General features: G+C 41.4%; 2 long non-coding RNA genes across 5 annotated transcripts in view; both read left to right on the top strand.

Annotated features, from left to right (window-relative positions):
- Nucleotides 1–22,858, top strand: part of LOC132691655 (uncharacterized) — a 61,250-nt gene extending 38,392 nt beyond the window's left edge. For 3 of the 4 annotated variants that reach the window (XR_013555037.2, XR_013555036.2, XR_013555035.2), the window contains one exon: nucleotides 22,809–22,858. This is a non-coding gene — a long non-coding RNA (uncharacterized LOC132691655). Of the gene's footprint in view, nucleotides 1–21,499; nucleotides 21,752–22,808 lie in introns of those variants that run through there. The other variant, XR_009615926.2, reaches the window with a different exon arrangement.
- Nucleotides 22,859–23,503: 645 nt separating this feature from the next.
- Nucleotides 23,504–25,472, top strand: LOC145715418 (uncharacterized). Its single transcript, XR_014137556.1, has 3 exons — nucleotides 23,504–23,617; nucleotides 23,771–23,918; nucleotides 24,187–25,472. It is a non-coding gene; the product is annotated as an uncharacterized LOC145715418 (long non-coding RNA).
- Nucleotides 25,473–26,220: the final 748 nt, after the last annotated feature.

Below are 26,220 nucleotides of genomic sequence, written 5' to 3'. Positions count from 1 at the left end.
TATATTGCCCTGTGTGTTTCTCTTCTCAAAAAATTGCACTGACAGAGATGCATTCTCCTGTGAAGGACCCATAAACAGAATGAGTTCCCAACAATATTGAATTGCCAAAGGGTGAAAAATCTGATTATATTCTGATCATAGAAAATAAGTAATGGTTCCTTTTCTATGAATGAATGGAGATAAAATGGTTAAAATATCATCAAACAGCTCTGATCTTTCCCCTTTTATGAAAGCAAAATGAGAAGATCCAAGGATCAGGTAGATTATGACAGATGAGGGGTTAAGGAAGGAAGAACCCCCAGAAAAAATTACTATAATATTGGGGGGAGGTCAAGGAAACACGCACGTCAACACACACACACGAAACCAAATAATTGGTTTATATCATAGAACAAACAACATGTACCCAGAACCTGAACAAGTCTCATAGAATATTTGGGAAAAAGAAAGAAAACATATTAGGCACAGTTGAAGGAAAAGATACTCAGGCAGGGAGGAATGACAATAAGCTGCCATTTATATAGCATTTTACTGTTTCAAAACTATTTTCTTATTATCTCATTTACTCTCCAAAAAAGCTATGAAACAAAGTTTATTTATTCACTCACCTTGTGAAGGAATGGGTTCCAGAGGCTTAATATGGAGTGTAAAGTATGACAAGGTTAATAAGAAAAAAAGTGAGGCAAAAGCCATAAAACAAGGACAGATGTGATGTGAAGCCAAGAGTAAAGCTATTATTCTTATTACTCTGTGACCTAGGACAGGGCTAAGTGGGACCAAGGTCAACTGTAAAAAGTGGCAGATCCTACATTAGATTATTTAACTGGTGCTCCTTCTCCTCAAATAATCAGCAGTTACTAAGCAGGGCAGGCCCTATAAGTAACAGATAAAAAAAAAAATAGTCTGCTATTCTGTTAAAGAAGTTTAGAGTTTTTTACAGACTTACTTCGGCATGACTTTTCTACAACCACTTGAATTATGGATTATCTCACAAAAGTCACCCTAAGTCAACGTAAAGTTGTTTTAGGAAAGAATATTATGAAACCAGATAGGTCTATGGGGCTCTTACCTCTACTCTTATTCTTCTATGTGTCTGTCCCTAGACCATAGATTATTTTTGTGCCCTCTCAAGAATACAGATAACTCTGTGTAATACTCCATGAAGCTGTAGTAGTTTTGTGAGATGCTGCTACCAGGCACAGTTGGGGAGTAAGATCAAGGTGGTGTTGTGATCACAGGGAGAGGTGTTGAATAATGATACCTAAGGAGGCAGCCTGATAGAGGGTTTAGGGACGAAGGGTCTGGAACCACAATGCTGGTTACGTAGTTCTACTCTGCCATGTAGCACATAATCCTGGGCAAGTTACGTTTCTCCTCTGCCATTCCCCTTCTTGGGAAAAACGCAATAACTGTCTCCTTCAGCAGATATAAGTATTCAAAGAGATAATACACAAAAGCATTTAGCGGAGGGCTTGGTACATAGGAAGTGCTGAAAAAAATGCTCTATTATTATTTTATAAGTACTGGAAGTGACTCTTTCTGACCAAGGGACTTTAAATTGCTTCCTTTGTCACCTCGACCTGCTAACTTTGAGTAACAATACAGACACAGTGCGGGAGGAGGCCCTCATTTAGAGATGTCTACCCATCACCCAGTCCTTCTCAGTGACTAGCAAAGCAAGCTGACACATATTTCTCAGAGAATACTGGAAAAACCTTCTGAAGAAAGAAGACACCTTTCAAAGAAATCAATTGATTAAAACTTAGCCTTTAAAGACTCCTCTTTGAACACGTGTAAAAGCAAAAGCCAAAAGGAATGAGTTTGAGGAATTGACCTTAACTGATAACAAGCAAAGAGTTCTTCTAAATAGACTACTTAGCCTGCCTGATACATTTTCTTCACAAAGGAGGAGAAAGCTCACTCAGGAGTCTGAAGCTCTTCACACGGCATCTTTCCTGCTGGTGGAGAGCCACAGGCCTCCTGCCAAAGCCACAAGCACAGGATTCACCTTCCAGAACAGACCATGGAGTCTCCAAGGAGACTCTCATCTCTCTTCAGGAGATGGAGGAGGAAGGTGCCAATGATTCTTCTTTCCAATTATGCTCCAGCTCCCTTCCCTTCTCTCACCCATGCATCCTCTCAGAAAGTCATCTCTGCATGAAAGCTTCACTGAAATGTACAGTATTTGTTATTACTATTTTAAGAGCTATTTTCCTATTGTTTTAAGGTCTTTGACATTCTCCTCTCTGCCCTCAGGTAAATCTTCAGTCCCCTAATCTTTTTCCCCTTGATTCCTCAACCATGAATTATCCTACTATAAGAGGTTTCAGAATCTGAACGCCAATGGTTGAGGAAGGATTTCTGTACTATGTATGTATTACTATCTTAGGTCCGGGAGAAGCCCTTGAAATACAATTAATGTATTTCAAGGATTTTGTCTTACCTCCAAGATGTAAGATGTCTTGCAATTAAAGGGCTCTGTCTTACTTACCTCCAAAATGGAAAATACTATGTGCTTCAAAAGATTCATATGCATGGCACTTCTGGAGCCACATGGGAAAAGCAGTGACCTTCACAATAAAAATGACACCTTTTGTAAGTGTAATACATTATAGTTTGTGAGGAACTTTCACACACATTACTGCATTGGTCCTGAAAACAGCCCAGGAAGTGAGTAATAGATAGGCAATCAACATGTCTAGATTTAGTCAGTGGTGACTAGGTAGTCACAAGCAGCATTGAAAATATATCACATAGATTAAGTTTGAATTTTCAGTTATATATTTGAACTGTTTGTGCTATGGCAATCTAATGTGGCCAAGAAGTTCTTAAAAACTGAGTGAATTTAGGGGCAGCTGGGTGGCTTAGTCGGTTGAGCATCCAACTTCAGCTCAGGTCATGATCTCATGGTTCATGAGTTCAAGCCCCACATCAGGCTAGCTGCTGTCAGCCTGTCAGCGCAGACCCCACTTCAGGATCCTCTTTTCCCTCCCTCTGCCCCTCCCCTGCTTGCATTCTCTCAAAAATAAATAAACATTATAAAAAAACCCGAGTGAATATGGCCAATTGCTCAACATCCATATCCTGATACAACTTGTCTACTTGATGCCAAAATGGGCTATTTTGATTTGAAAGGTAACTTAAATTTAATGATATGTGGGTGGAGTGGAGGATGGGGGCCAAAATTGGGATAAAGAGATTATGAAGAGGTTTAAGAAAACTTTGTGGTGGGGGGCACCTGGGTGGCTTAGTCGGTTAAGCATCCAACTCTTGATTTCAGCTCAGGTCATGATCTAATGGTTCGTGGAACTGAGCCCCACTTCAGGGGCTTGAGAATCCCTGTTTGAGATTCTCTCTCTCCCTCCCCTTCTTGCTCTCCCTCTCTCTCAAAATAAATAAATACACATTTTAAAAAAAGAAAACTTTGGGGGTAATAGATATGTTTATTATCTTGGCTGTAGTGCTGGCAATGATTTCACAGGTATATACATATATCAAAACTTATCAAATTATATTGTATGTTAATTAAATATTAGAAATATGTCTGTCAAACATTTTACTGTTCCAATTTATTAAAATTTAAGAGGTAAAGATATGATAGAAAAATATTTCCAAATGAGATCATTTAAAAAGGCTCATGAGGTATCCTGCTCCAATGTCAAGGACTTGTACTCTTTTTTTTTTCTCAAGTTTTTATTTAAATTCAAGTTAGTCAACATACAGTGTAATACTCGTTTCAGGAGTAGAATTTAGTGATTCCTCACTTACATATAACACCCAGTGTTCATCATAAGTGCCCTTTTAACACTCATCACCTATTTAGCCCATACCAAATCTACCTCCCTCCATCAACTTTCAGTTTGTTCTCTATAGTTAATAGCCTCTTATGGTTTTCCTCCCTTTCTTTTTTATTCTTCCTTCCCCTATATTCATCTGTTTTGTTTCTTAAATTCCACATATGAGTGAAATCATATGGTATTTGTCTTTCTCTGACTTATTTCGCTTAGCATAATACACTCTAGTTGCAAAGGGCAAGATATCATACACACACACACACACACACACACACACACACACACACATATACCTATGTATATATATGCCACATTTTCTTTATCCATTCATCAGTTAATAGCCATAATTTGGCTATTGTTGGTAATGCCGCTATAAACCTCAGGGTGCAAGTGCCCCTTCACATCAGTATTTTTGTATCCTTTGGGTAAATACCTAGTGATACTATTGCTAGGTCGTAGGCTAGTTCTATTTTTAACTTTTTGAGGAGCCTCCATACTATTTTCAGGATGGCTGCATCAATTTGCATTAGCAACAACAGTGTAATCCTCCCATCCTCTCCAACATCTGTTGTTTCCTGTCTTACTAATTTTAGCCATTCTGACAGGTGTGAGGTGGTATCTCATTGTGGTTTTCATTTGTATTTCCTTGATGATGAGTGATGTTGAGTATCTTTTCATGTGTCTGTTAGCCATCTGTATGTCTTCTTTGGAAAAAATGTCTATTCGTGTACTATTTCTTTATATAGGTGAGACCTGAGGATCCATGAGGTTAATGATTTGCCTGAAGGCGGGCATTAAGTAGTAAAGACGAAGCTTAATCTTGACTGTTTCTAAGGTCCTAGGTCACTGTTCTTTACACCACAGTAAACTAAGTGTTGAACGTTGCTCTGACAATCCCAAAAGTCTGTTAGGAAGAACTAGACTGATTCGAAGCAAGGAGTAGCCCTAGGGAAAATTGTTGAGTAATTAAAAGTTGATTGTTAGGGCATGTCAAGTCTGTCCACACAACTCCTCATTGCTTTCACAGTGGTCTCTCTCTGACTTAAACAACCTCAGTGCAGCCAGGTGGCTTCCCCAACCCTTCTGCTATGAGGCTATCCCTTGGTCAGCCCATGGTATCCTGCAAAAAGATTGTCAGGTTGTAGTGTTCTATTCCTTCATGATCTGTGTCTTCACTTTCCAGAACAATAATAAGAAATTGTCTGAGAAACTCATCTATCACCAAAGTCTAAATGGTGAAAATAGAGTTATCTGTTCTTCTAAAGACATTTACACTTGTAGAAGGATTCATGAGTAGTTCAGGACACTAGCTCGAGTATGTGGATTTTTTTTTCTTACTAGTGGAAATTTTAGACCCTGGGTAAGTAATTATGGAAGAGTTGTGGCTTTTTCTGTCACCACCTATTCAATTTATGGGTAGATAATGCTAATCAATGTATAAATGTCCATCTTTTTCCAGTCCTGGGAAGCAATCCTCTAAACCATGTTAAACCTACTAATGGTCCTCTCACTAACCATTGTCTAAAAGCCAGATCAAACTAAAGAAACAATACTTGATGGGTGCTCAATACATACCAGTTGAATTTAAAGATGGATTCTTTGGAGGGAGGGGGATAGGAAACTTGCCTTCCTGATGTCTCTTTCTCTTTATTTTGAGTTCCTGATCAATCTCAGCAGTATAATGCATGCTCAAGGAATAGAATGTCCTTCTGGTCTATCCTTTGTTTCACTGAGGCTTTGATAGGCACAGTATGCTGGGGAGGTCAAATCTGAGGTCACGAACACATTTTTGACTGGTAAATATTCTATTCTGTTGATTAGCTGACAGTTTCCATGTTTTTGATTTATTTAGAACAGATAAATAACAAAGGTGCAGACTCTATATATGTTGGCCCGTACCGTTGCTCTGGAAGAAGGAAATTCAGATGGTTTTCTAAGCAGTACAGAGCAGAATACAACCAGCAGCTCCACACTTTGTGAGCCAGACTGTTGAGACCCAGGTGAAGGGTCTTACAGCCCAGAAGGGGTTCATGGTTCCCCAGTTCTTGGTCTAAGCACAAGATTATAGGAGCAGGAGTAAAGAGACTAAAGAATTTGCTCCCCAAAATATCCATTTTCATTCATTTTAACAAAAGAGTTTAAAAAATCTAAAGACTGAGGTGTGAGATATGTAATGATACATTCAGCTTCAGAATTTTGCTAAAGACATTGCATCACAGAAGCCCACTAATATGACTTTACTAAGTCCCAAAAGTAAATGGAACTTGATAATCACATCTATTTTCTCTAGAGAGAATTAGAGTGGGTTTTCCTGATAACATCCAGTCCTCTGATATTACTAATATTCATAGTGTATGAATGTGTGTCTTATATTCATAGTTAAGCCCTCTGGAACACATCGTGGAGAGGTTCTGGTTTATCAGGTTTCCCTCCAAGATGGGTAGACAGCCAAAACCCCATCCTCATCATGCTGTCCTCATCACTTTTCACCCTGGCTCTGTTTTCTTCTTAATTTTTTTCTTCTCTTATTTAGAGGCTATGGAGATTCCAAACTTGGAAATAAAGTTTAATATGACAGACCTACAGGCGGAACATTTGGAGAGCTTTTTCATTTCACACTGTGATAAGTTAGGGAGCTGTTCATCTATTTCAATAATCCACCGGGTCACAGCCAGGATGCTCGGTCCTGAAGAATGACATTTTTCCTGGTCTCCAAATTCTGACATGGTTGTATGTCATCTCTTCTCTCTCTCCTCTCTCTCTCTCTCTCTCTCTTTCTCTCTCTCAGAGCCAGTTAAGAGTTTACCAGACATTTAGGGCACCTGGGTGGCTCAGTCAGTTAAGCGTCTGATCTGCTCAGGTCATGATCTTGCAGTTTATGGGTTTGAGCCCCACGTCAGGCTCTGTGCTGTCAGCTCAGAGCCTGGAGCCTGCTTCGGATTCTGTGTCTCTCTCTCTCTCTGCCCCTCCCCTGCTTGCGCTCTGTCTCTCAAAAATAAATTTTGAAAAAAAAATTTAAGAAATAATTTACCAGACACATAATAAAGGAGATGAATTACTTGCTCATTTTAATCACTGATGCCCAGCTCTGGCTCAGCTTTTGAAAAACTATCTCCTTTCTTCCCCTTTGCCAACAGCCACACCTGGCCAGCATTTGACTCATTTCAAACAAGTAGATGGTAAATTTCATTCCATTAAAAAAACAAAAAACAAAAAACAAAAAAACAGAGGTGCCTGAGTAGCTCAGCCAATTAAGCATCTGACTGTGGCTCAGGTCCTGATCTCACGGTTCAGGAGTTCAAGCCCCTTATTAGGTTCTGTGCTGACAGCTGGGAGCCTGGAGCCTGCTTCGGATTCTGTGTCTCCCTCTCTCTCTCTCTCTCAACAACAGATAAACACTAAAAAATATTTACAATAAATAAATAAATAACACACAAAAAAACAACAGTCACTTATTGTCCTTAGAGGTCTGGCTTTGCTATCTAAGGAATCCCATCACTATCTAGAATCCATTCACTTTCCCATTTTCCTAGATTATTCCAAACCTTTTCTTATCTACTGAAACCCACAACTCCACTATCCTACTCTCAACTCTTGACATTACCTTCCACTTCTTACACTCCACTCAGAAGTGACCTTCCACAGGCTCCCCCAGCTTATCTCCCACCACGCCAGCTGTTATTGGATCAACTTCTCGTGTTGCTATCTAAAATCACCCCCTCCACGTGGGTTCCAGATCCCACCCCTGCCATCAGTTCCAGGACTTCACTCCTGAATTCCTTCCCTTCTCTATTCTCCATTTTTCACTCCCTGCCAAACCATTCCCATTAGCATGCTGACATGTAAGCCCCTCTCTCATTTTAAAAAAGGAAAGGCCAAGTAAAACCTCTTGACTCCACTTCCCCCACCAACTCACACCTGATTCCTTTGCTCCCCCTCTGTAGTAGATATCCTTAGAAGATATCTGTGCTCTCCGTCTCTCATTCCTCTCTCCTCATTATCTCTGCAAGTCGCTCCAGCCAGCATCCACCACTACCCTGCTCCACAGAAACTGCCCTTACCAAAGGCACCAGTGACCTCCACGTGTTCATCCAGTGGTTCGTTCTCTGCTTTTCTTGCTTTACCTATTGTGGTTTCTCGCTGTTTCCTTCTTAAACCATTCTCTTCATTTGGCTGCCAGGATACTACACTTTCCATTTTTCTTCTAGGTCACCAGTGACTTCTCTGTGTCCTTTGCTGGACTTTGTTCTCCTAAACAAGCCTTGATGTTGGAATACCCCAGGGTTCAGTCCTTGGCCCTTTTCTGTGTTCTATGTACCTTGACTAATTGGATGAGCTCATCGAGTCTCACAGCTGTAAATATGGTCTACATTCTGATAGTTGTCAAATGCATATTATAAACTCAAAACTCCCATGTAAACACCAGCCTCATATATCCAACTGCTTGCCCAGCATGCGCACTTGAATGCCTGCATTCGTATCAAACTCAGTGTGGCCAAACTGAACTTGATCTTTCCGATACCCCAATATCTGTTGTACCTACAACCTTCCTCATCTTTGTGCATGGTAACTCCATCCTACCAATTGCTCGGGTCCAAAACCTTGGAGTTATCTTTGCCTTTACACTTTCTTTCATGCCACACATCCAAGCTATGAGCAAATCCTTTGGTTCTAGCTTAACATATACCAAGAATTAGCCACTTTTCACCACCTCTATTCCTATAACGCAGGCACAAGTAATCATCATTTCTTGTCTGGAACATTGCAATAGTCTGCTAACCAGAGCCCTGCTTTCATGCTTGCCTCCTGACACTCTGCTTGCAACCCAGCATCCAGTGTATGCTTAGAGGTGAGTCAGTTCATGGCACTGTTCTGTTAAAACCTGTGATGATGACTCCTGTTCCTTTGGAGTAAAAGGCATAATCCTTGCAAAGGGATACAAACTGCAACCTGATCTGACCACTCTGATTGCATCCCCTACTTCCTTCCTCTTCCTCATTCTGCTCCAGCCATTCTAGCCTCCTTGTTCTTCAAACATGCCAGGCTTCAGGCCTTTGCTTTAACTGCTCCATCTGCCCGAATGCTCTGCCCCCAGTTCCTTCTTAGCTAACTTCCTCTCTTCCTTCATGGCTTTGTGCGTAGCTCACCTTCTCGTTGAGGCCCACCCTAATCACATGATGCAAACTGCTTCCCTTCAGCAACACTCTTAATCCCTTTACCCTCCACTATTTCCTTCTCCATAGTCCTTACCGTAGTCTAACAAATGTTGTACTTATTATGCTTCTTAGTTATTGTCTACCTCTCTCAGCTAGAATGTAACCTCCATGAGAGCAGGGATCTTTGCCTTTTTTTCCCCACTGATGAATTCCAAAAGTCAAGAACAGTACCTGCACATAGGAGACAATCAGTGAATGTTTGGTAAATGAATGAATGGAGGTAACGTAACCAAAAACCTTGTTATCACGTCATTACATGGGTCTTGTAACGCTGTCTATAGCCAATCAGTGATGGCTGCAGTCCCAAACAGAGCTAAACATAATGAAGGCCAGTAACCAAAGGGAGTCTGGCAGAAAATTATGCTTGCTAGAACCATTCTGGGTTAGGAAGTGTCCAATCCAGCCAGTCTGGTTGTCTGAGTTCTGACTGGAACTCAGAATTCAAATCTTAGAGACAACAAAGAGGTATAGAAGCAAATGATAAGTATGTTGAGAAAAGGCAGTTAGTAGTCTTAAGTAAATAGAAGCATGAGGCAGCAAGTCAATAACAGATTCAGACAAAGGCAGAGAGAAGGCACGACCCAAGAATGGCTGTCTAGGAATTGTTTCTTACACCGGAATCACTATGGTATCCTGAATAACTTTCCAGTTCTCCATGACACCTGATGTTGTCATTGGTAGAACCCTTTGCTTACTTCTCTATCCTTATAATAAGTCCCCATCAACTCAGGCAATATGAGTGTGTCTTTGTTTCTTATAGTCTAGAATTGCTAATCAGTACAAAAAAAGCATAAAGTCATTGTTGACCTTGTTATAACTGCCCCGCTCCATATAAGCTTCTGAAGCAACTCTCACCTCAGCACCAAGAAGAAGGGTAATAGGATGAATGAATGTGAGCTCTGGAGCTAGCTTGGCTGGGCTTGAGTCCCAGCTCTGCCACTATCTACTCATAGGAGCTTAGAAAATTTACTTAATCTAGCTACGCCTTCTTTTCTTTATTTGTAGAAATGGAGCTATGTTAGTATGTACCTTTACATTTTGCTGTGAGGATAAAAATTAGAAATTACATGTGACATGCTTAGAACAGTGTCTGGAACACATTGGTGTCAATAAGCATTAGTTACTATTATTATCTAGAGCAGCGCTATCCAATAGAAATATGAGAGTTACATAGATAAAGTTTTTAGTAGTCATATTTTAAAACAGTAAATGGGATAGGTGAAGTTAATTTTAATAATATATTTTCCTTATCCCAATTTCTAGAATATTTCAACATATAACCAATATAAAAATTATTGAACAAGAGATTTTATATTCTTATCTTTGTACTTAGTCATCAAAATCCAGTGAGTATTTTATACTTACAGTACATTTCAATACAGACTAGACATAGTATTAAATGCTCAAGAGCCCCTAGCGGCTATAACAGAGAAAATCTATGAGGAAATGCCCCTTTTTTGTCTTTCCAGAACCTAGATTCTAGGTTACAATGGCTTCTTCAAATGCATGCTATTTTCTTTAAATTTAAGGTAGAGGCCCCAAGATTCAATCCTCCCTCAGTGTCAGAACCAAGAAGTTGATGGGGAACTTGAGTTTATAAAATCCTATACCTAATCTCTTCAAGTGAACCGGGTTAACCATCCTTTCCCTAAGACATGATCCATTCTTCTTACAGGGGGCACATTGATGCTGGCACTCTGCCCTCATTCATTCTCCCCAAACATTTCCTTCCGTTCATTTGATTCATGTTCTAATTCATATATTGATTTTGTACTTTCAGGCTGTTTCTCTTGCTTTTCTCATCATCATCATTTTCTGGAAATGAGACATGGAGTCAGATGACAGTGGGGTAGGGGAGAGGTCAGGCAGGAGAGCTAAAGGAATGGTTTTCCATGATACCTGAGTCGGGAGCTAGGTGAAATGTTGGCATTGCCAGCTGATGTGTGGGGTGAAAGGAGGGATGTAAAACTCTTCTGCTTCTGTCCGTCTTCGCTGCCACTCCTTCAACTGGTCCTCACTCCTCTACACTGGACTACAGCCTCCTGAATAGAATGTTTGAAACACCAAGGCTAAATTTCTATCTCTTTGTTTAGCTCGGTATCTCCAGTAACTAGAATAATACTGACACATAGTAAGCACTTGTCAAATATTTAGAAAAGGAAGGGAAGGGAAGGGAAGGGAAGGGAAGGGAAGGGAAGGGAAGGGAAGGGAAGGGAAGGGAGAGGGAAGGGAAGGGAAGGGAAGGGAAGGGAAGGGAAGGGAAGGGAGAGGGAGAGGGAAGTTTTTTCTTTGACTTTCCTTTAATCCATTCTCCATTTCCGTTTTGGAAATGTTCACACTAGATGCTGCAGTCCACAAGACCATGCTTGATCTTGCCCTCTGTTTATATTGTCCATCTTATTGACTCACTCTTCCCATCTCACTACACTCTACCCAAACTGCCTCCTTTTTAATTCCTTGGACCAGCTGAAGTTACACTGCCTTGGAGCCATTGTTTTTGCTATTTTCTCTCTCTAGAATGCTCTTTGATGAAATCTCCTTATCCTCAAAATTTCGGTTAACTATTGCTGATTAAAACAGGCTTTCTCTGATCCCTACCCCATTGTTCCTTATGACAGCTAGCTGTTTGTTTCCTTTTGTTAGATGTGCTCACTTTATAATTACCTATTTATGCATTTGTTTCCCTCCTTGTTAGCTTACACACCTGATTCCCACACCCACCCAACAGTGAGCTCCACAAGGGGCAGGCATCATGCCTACTTCATTCACCTCTCTATGCCCAACCCCACTATGGTGCCTGGTACATATTAAATTCTCAATTCATAAATGCTGAATATATGAAATAGCTCCTTGACATATGAATTGCTTCTCTGGACTAACTGACTTCATCGTTTCCTTTAACTTTCTACCTGAGCCATTCTGAAAATGGGAGGCATATGCTAAAAAGGTGGCACCTGGAATGTCCTATGTGCCTGGGAAAAACACCATCGTTGGAACACCTTTGTCAAGAGTGATGGTTCAGCAAGGCATAGTCCAACTCTGGTGTGATGTTTAGCTGGCTGTGGAGAAAATTTCCAGTGGCATGATTCAATCCCCAAAACAGGGCACCTTGAAGACCAAAGAGACATTGTTCTGAAATAATCGTATCTTTAAGGATAACAATGAATCTGCTTAAATGAGAAGCCACCAAATATTAGAGAAAAGGCACCACACGGGTACTCTAGCCAGGAAGTAATGAAGATACGGGATAATACCACCCTCTTGTTCAGTTACTAAATATTTGTCTCTTAGGAACATGACAACAGTAGCACAATAATCCTCACTTTTCAAGAGGATTTATAATGTGCCAGTCACTCTGCTAAATCCTTTACATGCATAATCTCATTCAATGCTCATAACAACCCTACGGAGTTGGAATTATAATTGTATTCCTTTTACAGACAAAGAAAAAGGATGCATAGTTTGGTTTGATATCTAGTCCATGAATACTTAGCCTTTAAGTTGCAAGCTAATATTTGAATGCAAGTCTGATGATTCCAGCGTTGATGGCTCTGTGCCTTCTGCCAAGCACCCTGAAGTCTGTAATGACAGATGGAAGATGGCAGCTAGCTTTCTTACAGATGGTGAGAAAGCCTCCTTCAGCCACAGGACTCACGCTGATCTTGAGAGCAGTGATGTAACCACTCAGGTGGTACTTAATGGATGTTGAGAGCATGTAGTGGTCCCCCCTTAGAATGGGACAGATTTTCTACCAAGGAGCAACAGGATTTGGAGCAGCAGGAGCATGAGAAGCTAGAGAAGCACAGCTGAACAGCTCACAGGGGAACCCATGATCAAAAGGCCTAAGCTGTCATTTCTGGCAGACCTCAGTCTCGCAATCCCGACCCATGTTCTCCTCAGATTCCACAGCCGTTTTCAGAATGCCCTCTTTCTGTTAAGCTGTCTCTCTTTTCCACCCTAGTGATATTTCTACAGAGGACCTACTGGAAAGTCGAAATGTTACCAGAAAAGATCAGAAGTCAGTCCTCTACAGTAAAGCATCAGAGAGCCCTTAAAATTGTCCAAGCATGGAAGCAAGAGACTCTGGCTTCTGGCCTGAATTAGCCTTCAAACTCATTTTTCTCTATTTTTTACTATAATGATGTTGTTGTCAATGATGATGATGATAATGATGAAGTAGTATTTTCTCATTATGTATAATTAAATAAATTGAATAATAAAATTGAAAGCGATCTCCCTTCATATACACACAATTCTACTCTTCAGAAGCAACCATGTTAACAGTTCGAGGAAAATCTCTTTATAACCATCATTTCTGTCCATAACACTCATGAAAGGGCAGCTATAATTGTCCTTTTTTCAAGTGGAAGAATGGAGTCCTCAAGAAGGAACAAAATTCTCTCAAGAGGTCTCAGTATAGCTGAGGGGGGGAAACACTCCACATCTAATTCCAGGGTTGCCCTGAATAGCCGGGTGGGTGTGTGCAATATATATATATATATATATATATATATATATTGCACACACACACACACATTTAACATCTGACTCTGGGCTAGACTATTGCATGGAGACATAGGGCCAAGCTGCCTTCTAGTAGATGTGGGGAGGACATCTATCTCCAACAGCTGAAATATTTAGTACTAGGCACTGCTTACACAGGGCGCCCTGCTAAGGCAAAGGATTTGATATATAAGCCAAATAGGGGTGAGTTCTTAAGAGAAAACGTTGCTTTAATTGGTGTGTGCCATGTGGGAAAGAGTGAGAGAAGTGTGACTACCATAGTGTTCAGTAAATAGAGCTCTAGCCTAGGAGATCGGAGGATAAGAGTCAGAGGAATCTAGATGTGTGGGCATATGATTAACCTGGGAGAAGACTGTCTGAAGCTGGAAAGTCCCATTCTCCCTGCCAGCCATCCTATGACTCAGTTTTGGGAGAACAGTAATTCTAGATCTGTTGTCGAGAGGTGCTTGATCAGCACCAGAACTGGGGCACAGTCGGTCTGTGTCTCAGAAGCACCTCAAAAGCCTAGCTGATGAGCTTGGAGCACAAGGTCATGGGCAACCCAGGAGCCACTTGGAAATTCACCTAACAGGGTGGGCATAAGAATCTTAAGTTCCCCCTATTTTGAGGTCAGAAGTAGTCCTAGAGACCAGCATAGGGCTGTTTTGGGGTCCTGTGCCCATAGCTTTAGAAAAGGAGAATTGGGGCACCTGACTGGTGCAGTTGGTTAAGTGTCCAACTCTTGATCTCGGCTCAGGTCATGATCTCACAGTTCATGAGTTTGAGCCCCACATTGGGCTCTGGATTGATAATGCGGAGCCTGCTTGGGATTCTCTCTCTCCTTCTCTCTGCCCTCCCCTGTTTGTGCTCTCTCTCCCTCTCAAAATAAATAAATAAATAAATAAATAAATAAATAAATAAATAAACTTTTTAAAACATTTAAAGAAAAAGAAAAGGAGGACTCGGGGGGTTGGAAAGCAGGCGATACTAAATACCTCGAAGTTCCACAGTTATAAAATTAAGCATCTTAGGTCTTAAAAATGTTTACTGGTTAAAATTATGTATAGAAACTGAGTATTGAGGATACATCAATAATGTATCAGGGTTAATTTGAATGGATGTGACAGGGAAGGCTACAGTCTAAGAAGAGAAAACATTTTTATTCAGGATGCTAAAAATAACAGCTTTGTGTGCCATGTTGAACATTACTATTGAATACAGCCAAGCAATTATATATCCCAAATCTAGCATACATTTACCATACAAATATAGTAATACTAAAAAAGATTAAAGATGTTAAGGCCCTGTTTAGCACACCCTTCCTTAAAAAATACTTCTAAATCACTACAAGTGGAATATGTTCAAAAAGCACATTTCCCAGCAAAATGAAGAGCCCTTCTTATTTCTTTGATATAATTGCTTTGGAGACGTGATTTTTTATCATGCCATTTCCCCTTTTCCTACCTCCTCTCTTCAGGCAAACAATCCATTTTCTCTACATTGTCTATGGAGAAGCATGTGACAGGCAGAAAGCACAAATGGCCTGGCAGGCTGTGTCCTGTGTTCCCCAAGCCCCAAGCCCTTGAGGAATTTGGACTTGCTTATAGACAAGGCCTCAATGTCCACTCCCATTCCAGATAAGAAAAAGATTTCTCCAAAGCTAAGGAGGGGATAAGGCGGGGGCGGGGCGGGGGGTTGGTGGAGAGAAAGAGAGAGAGGGAAAGAAAGAGATGAAAAAAGACAGATGATAAGAGGCAAGAATTCAGTGTGCTCTTGGGAGAAGAATGTGCACATCTTTCCCCAGAAAAGGTCTGGGGAAAGAGGTGCACAGATGACAGAAAGAGAGAAAAAGGCTACATGGTCCTGGGTCTAAGGGTAACAGGGCCAGACAGATTCACAAAGACTCCTGGTTGTCCAGGGTAGCCCTGAGGCAGCAAAAGGGCTACCGGAGCTGTAGGGTCACGGAAACAAAAGATGTCTCAGCAACCACCTACACAGAGCAGTGGTTACGGACCAGATGGGCTCCTAGGGGTCCATGTCTCAGTACTACATGAGGTGCCCTGTCCCAGTTGTAAATGGGGCCAACCTCTAGTTGGCAGGAGGAAACTGAAGTTATCGAAGGCAATGCTTCATGGCTACTCACAAACAATGCTGATTATTGAGAGTAGCCTTCAAGGCCCAACTCTCCTGCTTAATTATTCTGTGTGATATAAGCATATGATTAATGCTTTCACTATACCTAAGTGGATTAAAAATAAGAAGGAATGAGGGAGGTTTTATCCCCAGACTGTAACTCTGTGACCACCTGAGAAACACTACTTTAATGTGCATGTGTTCACCAAATTCAAGACTTGATCTGAGTTCCATCTCTGACAAGAACAAACAGAATTTGTGAGTTTGATGGTCCTGAAGAGATCCCTGATGTATTGCTGACATGTAAAGAAGAAATCACAATATTCCTCAGTATTTGGGCCCCCATAGAAGACTGGTCATATGACCAATCATACGATGTCTGTTGTGGGTTGAATTGTGCCCCCTCAAAAGATGTACTTATCCTAACCCACAATACCTGAGAATGTGACCTTATTTGGAAATCAGGTCTTTGCATATGATCAAGTTAAGGTGCACTCATTAGGGTGGGCCCTAATCCAATATAATTGATGTGCTTATTTAAAAAATAAACGGGAACTTTAGACACAGACATGTGCACAGGGAGAACACCATGTGAAGATGACAGCAAAGATTGGGGCCATGGATCTATAAGACAAAGAATACCAGGACTGCCAGAAGAACTGGTAGAAACAAGAGAGGGACATGAAACAGATTTCTCCCTATGCCATGAAGGAACCAACACCGCCAACCCTTTGATCTTGGACTTCTCGCCTCCAGAGCTGTGAGACAATAAATTTCTGTTGTTTTATCCAGTCAGTTTATGGTAGTTTGTTACAGCACTCCTGACAAACCAATGCAACACCCAAATGTTTTGAGAAAGTGGTAATAAGAGACATAGAGCAAAATCTGGAAGAACAACAATAAAATCTGAAACAAGAAAAAGAAGCAAGAAAGCACCGGAGAGAAGGCAAACAATAAAGATGAGAAGAAGAATAACCAAACAAATAAAAGCCCACTCTATCTCTTTCTTCATTACAATAATCCCTCTCCAACAACAGATTCTCCTAATGGGAAATTCTAGCGTGTGGGTATTTGCTTCTAAGTGTATTACTTAAAGTGTATATCGTTCTTATTAGGGATAAATAGAAAAACGAGGAATGAAGAGACGGGAATGAAAAAGAAAGGGAGAAAAAGCAGATGGCAGAAGAGCGAAAACATTGAAATTTAAACTTGACAAAATAAAGAAGATAGGAGAAAGCACATCCCAGATCTGGAAGCACATGCTGGTGACAACTGGGGGAAGGGATCTGAGACGGTCTTAAAAGGGGGCAGATGGAGGATGGGGAAGGAGGCAGGAATCAACTTCTCAAAATATCCGTTCCTAAAGGCTTTGAATATTTGTTGATAACACTCAATACACTCATGTGAATGCACAGCTGCCTCTTGCTCACATCACAAAGCAGTACATATTTGCATTCAATCTAAGTACATGGCTCAAACAGGAGAGCCTGACAAGTGCCCAGAGAACAAAGGGTGATCACTGCAAATTAACAGGGACATTGGCCTGTTAATAATTTAAGATGTGTGAAATATAATTATTTTTTTTAATTTAAACTCTCGGTAAATACAATGCAAATGGCAGCAATTCCCTCACCCTCAAAGGTGAGCTCTCTCTCGTGAATTTTGGGAAAGGTGGGCTTGTTTCATTTGTTCTCTAAGTTAGTTCTATGCTGCGGCTGCCTTTCCACAGTTCTCTGCTCTTTTATGGGTCTCCATGACGGAACGAGTGTTGACTTCTATTCACCATCAGCGTCTGCTCACTGACGAGAGTTCCTAGCGTGCGGTCTCCTCGCGTGCACTGGCTGGTGATGAACATGAACAGGCTATACTTCTTACAGCCTCCTTCTCCCACTCCCCACGATTCCACCGCATGGCTCATGGCTGTTGAGATTTTACGAAATTGACCGTGAACTGAAAAGGATTACAGCAGCCTCCCTTTATCCTTATCGGTTTTGCTTTCCACGGTTTCAGTCATCCTCGGTCAACCGAAGTCTAAGCAGATGACTCTCCTTCTGACAGATGGTCAGAAGGTCAATGGTAGCCCAAAGCCTGTCATTCACCTCACTTCATCTCATTGCAGAGGCATTTCTTTTTTTTTTTTTTTTTTTTTTTTCTTCCATTCCCCCTTTTTGCAGAGGCATTTCTATCACCTCACATCATCACCAGAAGAAAGGTGAGCGAAGGACCATAAAGTATTCTGAGAGAGAGAGAGACCACATTCACATACGTTTTATTATAGTATATTGTAATTATTCGCTATTGTTGTTAATCTCTTACTGTGCATAGTTTATAAATTAAATTTTGCCGTATGTCTATATGTGTAGGAAAAAACAGTATACTAGTACTGGGACTATCCATAGTACTCTCCATGGTTTCAGGCATCCGCTGGGGGTCTTGGAACATATTCCCCATGGATAAGAAGGGCCTACCATACTATACAAAAAGGAAGATGTTTCTAAACTGTGTGCTTTACAGAAAGAGCTTAAAAAAAGGAAAAAAAGGTAAAGCATTTGAGATGCAGTCTGCTTGAAGACACAATTCCTGGCTTCCCTGCCTATAAATGCACTCTTCTCACCAACTGTTTCCATTTTCAAAACATAACAACTAAAATCTCCTACAACAACACATATACAAGACAGAATATTGGTAAACAGAGAGGTGCCATTCTCCTTTATTCTCCTGTGGCCTTCAGACTGTGTGGAATTTAAGAAAGACAAAGGCTGCCCATGTCAGTGTTATCTTTAGCATGCAAAAAATCAAAACTCAGTCCAAACCCACCTCTTTTTGAAAAATTTTATTTAAATCCAAGTTAGTTAACATATTAGCGTAATAATGGTTTCAGGAGTAGAATTTAGTGATTTATCACTAACATATGACACCCAGTGCTCATCCCAGCAAGTGCCCACCACCCATGTAGCCCATGCCCCCACCCAAAAACCCCTCCAGCAGCCCTCAGTTTATTCTCTGTATTTAAGAGTCTCTTATGGCTTGCCTCCCCCTCTCTGTTTTTATCGTGTTTAACCTTCCTTTCCCCTATGTTCATCTGTTTCATTTCCTAAATTCCACATGAGTGAAATCCCATGATATTTATCTTTCTCTGTCTGACTTATTTCTCTTAACGTAATGCATTCTAGTTCCATCCACGTTGTTGCAAATGAGAAGATCTCATTCTTTTTGATTGCTGAACATTATTCCAATACATATATATATATATATATATATATATATATATATATATATCACATCTTCTTTATCCATTCGTGAGGTCAGTCGATGGGCATTTGGGCTCTTTCCATAATTTGACTATTATTGCTAGTGCTGCTATAAACATCAGGGTGCATGTGCCCCTTCAGCATTTTTGTATCTTTTGGATAAATACCTACTAGTGCAATTGCTAGATCATAGGGTAGCACTTTTTAATTTTTTGAGGAACCTCCATACTGTTTTCCAGAGTGGCTGCACCAGTTTGCATTCCCACCAGCAGTGCAAAAGTCAAACCTAATTCAATGTTTATTTTCAGAATTTATTTTCTCATAACACAGAATGCCCTAATATAAGGTTTGGTTAGGTCGGTTACTCAACAATGTCATCAGAGATTCGAGCTCTTTCCCTCTCTCTGCTCTGTTGAACAAAGCATTGGCTTTACCTTAGGGCTCATACCCTCAGAGTCAGCAACTGTGACAGCAGTATACCCTTGTTCACACCCAATGGGAGAGGGACCCTGGCTTTTCTTTGCAGAAACCTCAAACAAGCCTCTTGCCCATCTTGCCTTATCTGCTCCTGTATTCTCAACATTTTTAGAGTAGCCATGAAGACCTTCTACATGCCAGTTGAAACTTATTTGCATAGTACCATTTTCTGGACAAAGTGCCATTTTTCTCCATGTTCTTTTAGACATCTTTTTAACAGTGATGAGATTTAAAAACCAGTAACAGAGGTCACATCTAATGCATAGAGCATTTGTAGCCACATTTTAGAAGTATTTGGCATGTAATAGAAACTCAGTAGATATTTGTTGAATGAATGAAGAATAAATAAATCATATTGGCCCAAATGTCTTGAAATCTGAACAACCACTGGTGAGGGAGAGGGAACACCGTCATTAGTTTTTTATCCAAAAGGAAGCAACAATATTAACTACAATCTCATTATAGAGAAATCTGCTCTTCGAAAGCCATACCTTAGCTCCTCAAAGACCCTAGCCAAAGCTTTGAAGTTAAATTGTTTTTATTTTCTTTTATGTTCACTTTCCTCAAAGGTCAGAGTTTAGGAGAGTGTACTCTCCTGTAATTTCTGAATATGGAAGGGAGACTGTAGGAGGATCCCTATTCCTTTTACACACACTATCCCCAAAAGGCAGGGTAGGAGGCAAGGCTTGACCATCCAGGAAAAGTTGGTTCATTCAGGCCTCAGATGCCCAACTTGGTGTTTTATGAGTAGTTTTTTGAGTTTTATGGTGTTTTTTGGTGTTTTTTGGTGTTTTATGAGTTTTATGTTCTTATGAGTAGAATTGTGTCCCTCCCCCCAAAGATACTTTATACCCTAAGTCCCAGATCCTGTGAATGTGACCTTATTTGGAGGCAGGGTCTTTGTAGGTATCATCTGGTTAAGATGGGCCCTGATCCAGAGACAGGTGTCCTTATAGGAAGTGGAAAATTTGGGTGTGCCCGGGAGGCCCAGTTGGTTGGGCATCCGACTTCAGCTCAGGTCATGATCTCACAGTTAGTGAGTTTGAGCCCCACATCAGGATCACCGCTGTCAGCGCAGACCTCGCTACGTATCCCTGTCCCCCTCTCTCTCTGCCCCTCTGTCGCTTGTGCTCTCTCTCTCTCTCAAAAATAAAGAAACATCCCCCCAGAAAAGTGGGAAATCTGTGCACAGAAACACAGGCAAATGCCCTGTGACAACAGAGGCAGAGATTAAGTGAGGCATCTACAAGGCCAAAGAATGCCAAAGATTGCTGGTAACCTCGCTGGGAAGGAAAGAAGGATTCTCTCCCACAGCCTTCAGAGACACGAGCCTCATCTTCTTCTATACCACCTGCTTTTCTCTATCTTTAGCCTTCAGCTGTGATGGGTTCGTTCTACTAACATCTACATGGGTTTTTATATTCCAAATAAAGGTTTTCAAAATCTCTCCTGGCACCACAGACCGCCAAAACTAAGAAAGTTTGTAACAGTCTAGAGAGCTCATTTTCACCCAGATTGCTAGTTCCTTCACAGGTGAAAAACTTTAAGTTTCATTTTAGAATTTTTATTCTGTCCCGAAAGCTGTTTTCACCCTTCCCCTTCATATTCCTGAAGTTTCACAAAATTACTAGTGTAGGAATGGTCATCTAACTCAACCTCCACCTGACAGGACATTCATAATCTTCCATGGTCAGAGTCATCTGTGCTTCCAGCACCCGGGCAGTGAGACACGTGTGCCACCCTGTCTCCTTCGTATCTCACTATTTCTGTTGCTGCTACCTCATTCATTCATTCATTCATTCGATTAATCTTTCCCGAGCACTTACTTTGTCAGGCACAATTGTGGACAGTGGGAATACAGCAGGAGGCAATGGACAATGAATGTCGTTGTGAGTGTAATTTCTAATTGATGGAGATCATAAATAAGCATTGCTAAAGACCATAGAGGAAAACTAAGTAGGGACGTGGGCTAGAGAAAGAGGTCACGTGGGAGTGCAATGGAAAAGGGTAGTCAGGGAAAACAAATTTCTGGTTATTATAGAAAAATGCAACTAACAAGAGTACTTTCTTGCAGAAAGTGTTCGCTGCTCTGAATGGTGATAGGTTTTTCTTTTTGATTTTCCAGGAAGTGTCATCTGCCAGTTGCCCAAGATCCACCCCTTTTCTCTCATGTCTCTGGGACAGCTTCTGCTCTAACCTCAGCCCTTCCCCGGTCAGAATTTTCCCTTCTCTTTGGGCCTAACGGTTGCACGCATTCTGCTGGCTCTGCCCCAGCGGTACTCTCTCTCAACATGATGTCCAGACCTGATACCTTATGCCAGGTGGGCTCTGACCGACACAGATTAAAATGGAACCATCACGTCTCACACCCTCTGTTCTGTGTACTTTTTATCTGACGGGGCCAAGACAGCTGTGCCCACTTTTCTCTTTTTGTAACCATATTGGACTGTTGATTCATACAGAACCTAATGTCAATAAGATTGCTAAGAAATTGTTGCATCTTCAGCCCCAGGCTCTTTCCACTCTGTGGAGATTCCTCCCTCTTGATTTCATTACCTTTGGGAAAATGTTAACGAGTTAGAGCAGTAGCTGTGGCAGTCAAGATACACAGCATGTAATGACCTCCAGGTATCCTCCTTTGCTCCGTCTAACTCTGCCTACTTTATCCTAGCAATTTGACTAACACCGTCCCAATCTGCAAAGCTTTAAAGTGCTGAGTTATCATCTGCCTATTTTTTCCCCCTCTAATGTTTAAAAAGAAATCAATTGATGGCTGCTTATGTTTCTGTCCTTTGCTTCCCTTGCCAGAGGTGAATCCCACTGTTTCAGAGCAAGAGCAGGCTGGGTACCTGCCCTGTAGCCTCTCCAGCTGAGGCTGGGATCACAGAGAAAACTCATATTCTCTTTCCACTGGCCTGTTCCCCCTTGTGAAAATTAAACCACGTGGTATGGAGGTTAAACCTCCCTTGGTCTTACAGCCAATCCCAAGGTGTTCTTTTTTATTCTTTACCTTCCAAAATCAACAGGGACAGATCATCATGAGGCTTTAAAACTACCAGTTGCTGGCTGTGGAATCTTGGATTAGTTACTCAACTGCTATGTGACTCCCTTTCACTAGGTGAATAAAGTTAATAGTAACTATGTCCAAGGCACACAGTAAGCATTAAACCAGTTCATTTATGGAAAGCATTGAAAAAGTAGCTGGTGCACAGTGAACACCATTTAAGCGTTAGCTTCCATTTGGGGTTAAAATTAAATACATCAATTCATCGTTCACTCCTAATTATTTGGAGGCAGATTATCTGCTCTATGTTTCCCCCTGGAGAAACAGTATGGTATGTTCTGGAATCAGGCAAGGAATAGTGTCTGAGCTCAGCTGCATGACCTTGGGAACATTATTTATCCCAGGTAAGCCTCAATTTTCTCGTTGATAGATGGCGATAACAACCTCCTTCACAGAGCTACTGTGGGCTTCAGGTGAGTTAAGTGTTCATAGTGTTCTATAAAATACCTATCGATTTATGGCTTTGGATGCCCCAAATGCATTCTTGGTTGGAAAATATTGTTCTTTGAAGATAATTTCATCATCCTAATGCCACAAAGAAACTTTAGCTCCTGACTTGCCTTTTCCAACAAGAGGCTGTTTTTCTTGTCCTGGCTGTCCATTGTAACCTAAGCATGAAGGTACCATTGCCACAACTTTCCCTTCCAGCCCTGTGAGCTTTCTGAGGCTCCACACAGATATTCACCCAGGGCAATTCCCTTTGTCAACAGCCCACCCCATCATTCAAAACCCTTTTTCAAATCTGGGAGCCATGAACTATAACTTTCCCAGTAATGGTGGGCCTATGGCTTACCCTTTCTGATTTGTTAACGTTAAGGGCATTCTATGAATAAGACCAGATGAAGAGTACCAAGAGGGTGGGCACATCGGGTTCTGAGACAGGAATGGCAAGAGTGGAAGCATAGTATTTCACAGGCATCTCACTCAGTCACCAAAATAAGTTGTTGAGTATCCCATGTGACCAGCATATGCAGAATCTTTGACCGCATTAGAAAAAAAATAGCATTCAACAAGTACAAAATCATATTGCTGACTGCATCACATTTTCTCCAGGTAACTTGATCATAGTCCACAGCTATACTTACAAAATGACAGAGCTAGGAGTACCTTTGAGATCACTTGCCTTATTTGGGACACAAATAAACTTAGAAGTGAGATGACTTCTTCATGGTCACAAAGGTAAGGAATGACAGTCAGGTCTAGAATTCTGGCCCCAACTTTTGGTCTATTATTCTTTCCACTGCATCACATAACCTCATATTTGTGCTGAATTTTAGGATTAAATATCTACACAACAGTGATGCAGATATTTTTCTCATTTCATGATTTCAGTTCTCTATGGTCCACTAAAAAAAAAGAATGTTTACAGAGAGGACCTCTGTGTCTAAAACCAAGGGCAAAATGCTTCATATGGCTAACCGAGAAGCTAGTCTTGCCCAAGGAAAGTTTTCACTATATTGTCATCCTTGAGTCATTCAAAGTGAGTATGTGCTCTTGTTCATCTAATTTTCCAACTAAATGTCATCGGTCACCTTGAAGCAGGTCATTTCCTGCTGATAAACAGCCCTTGACAAGGCTGTAAGCAGTCAGTTTTTACCACCTGGTCATTAATCCCTACAAATGCCCTAGACCCAAATTCCTAATTACTTAAACAAATGGTTTCCATGGATGATGGAACCCGCAAATCTACAGCACTTGCTGGTAGCAAAAGTAGTTCTCTGTGCCTACTCCTACACTTCTCCCCCCAGTCCCAGGAAATGCTAAATGAAAAGTCAAGAGAGATCTGATGGCTGCAAAGGGGAAGTCTGAAGGTAAGGAGGGCAGTATTGTCATTCATTGCCATTCCCTCCCCAGAGGTCATTCTGAGAGCAGGTGAGACTATGATGTATGGGATGTAAGAGAGAAAGGTCTAATGGGAGGAATACTTCAGTGTTGTCAGTGAGGATTTAGGTGAAGTCTCATCACGATTAAACAAGGGTCTCTGTTGCTCCAAGTAGAGGGATATTTAAGCAGGATTGGGGGGCAGCCAGTTCTCAGAGAAATGGTCTCACAGTGGCCACGTCATGCCCAAACCTGCATTTAGGTCTGCTGTGCTGCATTAAGGTTTCTGTGTTGGCCACATCGTTGGCCTGCCTGGTTCTTTGGTTTTTCTGGAGGCTGTGACCCCTGTTCTCTCACTCCCACCCACATGGTCATCATGCATAGAGTTACCTCGGGAGCATCCCCTCTGTGCTGTGTGACTCTAGCCCCATGACCCTAGCTGTGACCCTTGACCTGAGGTAAGCCAATAGGAACCCCTTCTACCGTTGTCGGCCTTGAAGCCAGAGCTTCAAGCTGGTACTTTTCCATCGCCTATGGCATATACTTTAAAGCTATGTACTCCATGATTATGTTTCCACATGGTATTCAGGAGACATGGAGGCAGCCAATTTGAAGAAAGAAAAAAATGAGAAAGAAATTGAGAGGAATAAATGAAAAATGAAGACAGAGATGGTTGTGATGAGTTTTATTGTTAGTTCCAGTTGTTCCTGGAACCCGTGTGCAGTTCTGTTCTTGGATTCCACGAGACCTCTGGCATTTGAAGAAAAGTTCCCTATTTTCATTAAGCTAATTAGGAATCTGTCATGGCAACCAAAAAAATTCTAAGAACTATATTCCCTTCTTTCCCTTGACACTGACTTTATGGTGGATCATTTAAGTCCAGGTACATCTCCCATTTTTTCTTTCATGTATATGGTATTTATAGTCAGATAGAAATGAGGTCCCTGGTTTTCATGTAACCTTGGATTTTCCTGATACCGTCTAATTGTTGGAGGTGGATTACTATCTTTGCTGCCAAATGTCAAGAACATTTGGATCTACTTGGAAGCAGAGCCGGTGCTGATAGGGCAGTGCCCTCTGCTCAGAGGGCAGGCTTGTTCATCCTGTATCTCCTGTCACCAGTCTACTACTTGTTGTGAGAAATGGGCCGTTATAGGGATCAGAGAGGCTCTGTATAAATGGGTAACCCTTTGACCTGAGCTTAAAACATTGCTTTGCTACTCTATGAAGCTGGTGGCAATGGTGGGGTCAGGAGAGTATCCTAAGATTCTCTTTGCAAGACTAGTTTCTGTCTTTTCTACCTTGGTAGGCACAGACAGACCATAGCTACAAAGGGGAAGCAACTCCTCCCTGAGGTTACAGCTATGGTCAGCAAATGGAAATAATATAAAAAGGTCTAGCAGATTTTAAAAACCCTCTTATTAAAGCAAAAGTTAGGCCTGTTTGTGAATGTGGGAGATGGGGACACAGATTGAAGTAGAACTTTCTCGCCCTGTGTCTGCTTCTCCCTGTGTCTTCCACCACTCCGTCCCCCTGTCCTGTGTTCCTGTCTTGAGGGACTCACTATAATCATTCGGTCTGATTCTCCAGCTGAGAGCAACTTTGGAGCAAATGTGCACAAGATGCACAAGTTGCACAAGATGTTCTCCCTCCTCCCATCATGCTGCCCCAGCACCCACAGCCCCAGACTGGAGTTCCTAGGTAGAGCCTTCATTTTCTCCCACAGGCCCCCGATGCTTGCAGCCTCACCTCTCCATTCTTGATCCTCACCTCAGTCACCTCCCTTGTATCCACGATGTCACTCTCCGTTGATTTCCCAGCGGTTACTTTACTCTCTTTGGGCAACGTATTTGTGAACAAATGTCTGAAGAATAAAATGCTAACCCCAAAGAAATGCCTCTAATGATGGAATTCCTGCAAAGTGTCAGATGAGTTGGAGAGTTGGGTCTTCCGATCCTCTG

Source organism: Panthera onca, chromosome B1, assembly GCF_046562875.1.
Source record: "Panthera onca isolate mPanOnc1 chromosome B1, mPanOnc1 haplotype 2, whole genome shotgun sequence".
Taxonomy (NCBI): Eukaryota; Metazoa; Chordata; class Mammalia; order Carnivora; family Felidae; genus Panthera; species Panthera onca.
The sequence above is the reverse complement of the archived record's forward strand: the minus strand, read 5'-3'. Positions and strand labels throughout refer to the sequence as shown.